Source organism: Mandrillus leucophaeus, unplaced genomic scaffold, assembly GCF_000951045.1.
Source record: "Mandrillus leucophaeus isolate KB7577 unplaced genomic scaffold, Mleu.le_1.0 Scaffold104, whole genome shotgun sequence".
Lineage (NCBI taxonomy): Eukaryota > Metazoa > Chordata > Mammalia > Primates > Cercopithecidae > Mandrillus > Mandrillus leucophaeus.
This window is the reverse complement of record NW_012098543.1, coordinates 734,658-738,259: the sequence shown is the minus strand read 5'-3', so window position 1 is coordinate 738,259 and position 3,602 is coordinate 734,658.

Genomic DNA, 3,602 nt, shown 5'->3' with positions numbered 1-3,602 from the left:
ACTGTAACCTCTGCCTCCCAGGTTCAAGAGATTTTCCTGCCTCAGTCTCTCAAGTAGCTGGGACTACAGGCGCCTACCACCACGCCCAGCTAATTTTTGTATTTTTAGTAGAAACGGGGTTTCACCATGTTGGCCAGGATGGTCTCAATCTCTTGACCTCGTGATCCACCCGCCTCGGCCTCCCAAAGTGTTGGGATTACAGGCGTGAGCCACAGTGCCTGGCCCTAATTTTTGTGTTTTTGGTAGAGATGGGGTTTTGCCACATTGGCTAGGCTGGTCTCAAACTCCTGGCCTCAAGTGATCCGCTCACATTGGTCTCCCAAAGTGTTGGGATTACAGGCAAGAGCCACTGTGCCTAGCCTCTCACATTTTCTCTCTTCCCAGATTTGGTTCAAGAACTTAAGAGCTAGGCCATGTGCAGTGGCTCACGCCTGTAATCCTAGCACTTTGAGAGGCCAAGGCAGGCAGATCACTTGAACTCAAGAGTTCCAGACCACCCTGGGCAACATGGTGAGATCCCTGACTACAAAAATTCGCCAGGTGTGGTGGCACGTGTCTGTAGTCCCTGCTATTCAGGAAGTTGAGGCAGGAAAATCACTTGAGCCTGAAAGGTTAAGACTGCAGTGAGCTGAGATGGAGACACAGCACTCCAGCCTGAGCGACAGAGCCAGACCATGCCTCAAGAAAACAAAACAAAACGATAAACTGGAGAGCCAGAGCAGGAACCAGCCTCCTCTCCAGTCTCCAAACCTGAGACATCAGTCACACTGGCGGCTTTGCCTGCCTGCGATCTATCTATGTGTGTTGATTCTTGCGGAACAAGGCACTTGGAGCATCTCCTCTGCCCTATGCCCGTGACCCGGTCCCTCTTCTTGTCTCCACTGCCCCCCAAGCGGGTACATTCGCCCACCTTCTCACCTGGGACACTCGGACACTCTGGGCGTGGATCTCCTCACCTGCAGCGCTAGGTGTGCTCTCGGGGTCTCCACACCCCTCCACGTCCCTAACCCCTGCAAGGCTGGCCTCTTTACCTGCAAAGCCCCCGCCGCGGCCTCCTCCCTCCACCATACCCCGATGCCAGGCTTGCTTCCTGCAGCCTGCCTGGGACGCGGCAGCTTGCACATCCCCCATACCCTCTGAAGCCCCCCCGGCGCATTCCACGCCCTCTTGCCTGACCCCTGCTTCCGCCGCCGGCATTTCCACACCCCCTTGACGCCGCCACGCCCTGGACGGAGGACTCTAGAACTGCGCGCCCGCTGCACGTCCCACAGGAGTTTCCGTGCGCCACGAGGCGCTGGCGCTCGACTCCGGGTCCATCTATCCCGGGCTCGGCGACACCTTTCTTTGCCACCTGGAACCAATATGTTGGTTCCCTTTTGAGGGATCAGAACTTGTTTAATTGGAATACGGCACAATTTTGATTTTTTTCTGCCGTCTCTATTCCAACTTCAAAGTTCTGCTGTCCCGCCCTGCGACAATCTTCCGGTGCCAACGCGGCAGGTCGGTATGTATATCCCATGATGTCCCCCGGGCCATGGGCCCCTAGCTAACGGGTTTCCCTTTCGCCCGCTGCCTGGAAGTATCGCCACCTCCCCCGCACCCCATCCCCCGAAAGCTCTGCAGTCACAGCCCTTCATCCAACCAGGAAGTCCAGGGCCCATCTGGCCCGCTAGACCTTGGGAAACCGCGGCTTTAGAGCACCCATTAAGAGGGATCCAGGCCGGGCGCGGTGGTTCCCATCAGGGCACCCATTAAGAGGGGTCCAGGCCGGGCGCGGTGGTTCCCATCAGGGCACCCATTAAGAGGGGTCCAGGCCGGGCGCGGTGGTTCCCATCAGGGAACCCATTAAGAGGGGTCCAGGCCGGGCGCGGTGGTTCCCATCAGGGAACCCATTAAGAGGGGTCCAGGCCGGGCGCGGTGGTTCCCATCAGGGCACCCACTAAGGGGGGTCCAGGCCGGGCGCGGTGGTTCCCATCACGGCACCCGTTAAGAGGGGTCCAGGCCGGGCGCGGTGGTTCGCATCAGAGCACCCGTTAAAAGGGGTCCAGGCCGGGCGCGGTGGTTCGCATCAGAGCACTCGTTAAAAGGGGTCCAGGCCGGGCGCGGTGGTTCGCATCAGAGCACTCGTTAAGAGGGGTCCAGGCCGGGCGCGGTGGTTCGCATCAGAGCACTCGTTAAGAGGGGTCCAGGCCGGGCGCGGTGGTTCGCATCAGAGCACCCGTTAAGAGGGGTCCAGGCTGGGTGCGGTGGTTCGCATCAGAGCACTCGTTAAGAGGGGTCCAGGCCGGGAGCCATCAGGGCACCCGTTAAGAGGGGTCCAGGCCGGGAGCGGTGGTTGGCATCAGGGCACCCATTAAGAGGGGTCCAGGCTGGGCGTGGTAGTTGGTATCGGAGCACCAGTTAAGAGGGGTCCAGGCCAGGCACCGTGGCTCACGCCTGTAATCCCAGCACTCTGGGAGGCTGAGGCGGGTGGATCACCCGGGGTGAGGAGTTTGAGACCAGCCTGGTCAACATGGCGAAACCCCGTCTCTACGGAAAAATACAAAATTTATCAGGGTGTGGTGACGGGCACCTGTAATCCCAGGTATTCGGGAGACTGAGGTGGGAGAATTGGTGAACCCGGGAGGCGGAGGTTGCAGTGAGCCGAGATTGTGCCGCTGCACTCCAGCCTGGGCAGCAGAGTGGGGCTCTGTCTTGGGGGGAATAAAAAATGGTAGGCCAGGCCCGGCATGGTGGCTCAGGCTTGCAATTCCAGCACTGTAGGAGGCCGCGGCAGGAAGATCGCTTGAGACCAGGAGTTAAGAGACCAGCCTGGGCAATATAGTGAGACCCCTGTGTTTGTTTGTTTGTTTGTTGAGACTTTTGTGTTAAAGCAAACTAAATATGGCCTGAGAAGGACTCCGTAATTCTATGTTTGAGTCCTTGTGGATGAGCTGCAACCTAACTTAATAGGTACAAAAGATTGAAAACCTAAGTTAGGCCGGGCGCAGTGGCTCACGCCTGTAATCCCAGCACTTTGGGAGGCCGAGGCGCGCGGATCACCTGAGGTTGGGACTTTGAGACTAGCCTGACCAACATGGAGAAACCCCGTCTTTTCTAAAAATACAAAATTAGCCGGGCGTGGTGGCTCATGCCTGTAGGAGAATAGCTTGAACTCGGGAGGCGGAGGTTGCGGTGAGCCGAGATTGCGCCATTGCACACTCTAGCCTGGTTAACAAGAGCGAAACTCCATATCAAAAAAAAAAAAATTGCGTAACTTACGTTTCATGTGCCTGTAACCGCCACTGAGTGTTGGCCAATCCCAGCAGCCCAGCAGCTGTACTCATCCACTCACAGGCTGCTGAGCATTCAAACTGTGTTCAAATAAGGCAAACGCTGAGCGGTAACCAATCCAGCTCTTTCTGTACCTCACTTCCGATTTCTGTATGTCACTTTCCTTTTCGTGTCCATAAATTTGTTCTGACCACGAGGCACCCCTGGAGTTCGTCTGAATCTGCCGTGACTCTTGGAGCTGCCCGACTTGCGAGTGGTTCATTGTTCAGTTAAATGCCTTTAAATTAATTTATTTTATGTATTTTATTTTATTTGATTTCTTTATTTTT